Genomic DNA, 299 nt, shown 5'->3' with positions numbered 1-299 from the left:
AGAGTCATCAGTGAACACAGAGTGATATGAATCACACTGTGCCTCCTGTTTGCAAACGTTGTGAATGTGTCATGGAAGTAATTAAATATAACCATTCATTTTGTCATACCCATACAATGATATTTTAACTTCCATAGATTAGTTGGTTTTAAAATTCAAATGAAGTTGAAATTACCTAGTACCTTGCAAAGTTTTTATAAAAAAAACTTTAAGTTAGACAAAATTATGAATATCTGTGATCCAACTATTTGCTGTATTATTGGTAGCGCTTTGATAATGGAAGATGTTTGATGTTTTTG

The sequence above is a fragment of the Penaeus monodon genome, chromosome 23 (genome assembly GCF_015228065.2).
Source record: "Penaeus monodon isolate SGIC_2016 chromosome 23, NSTDA_Pmon_1, whole genome shotgun sequence".
Lineage (NCBI taxonomy): Eukaryota > Metazoa > Arthropoda > Malacostraca > Decapoda > Penaeidae > Penaeus > Penaeus monodon.
This window is presented reverse-complemented; position numbering follows the sequence as displayed.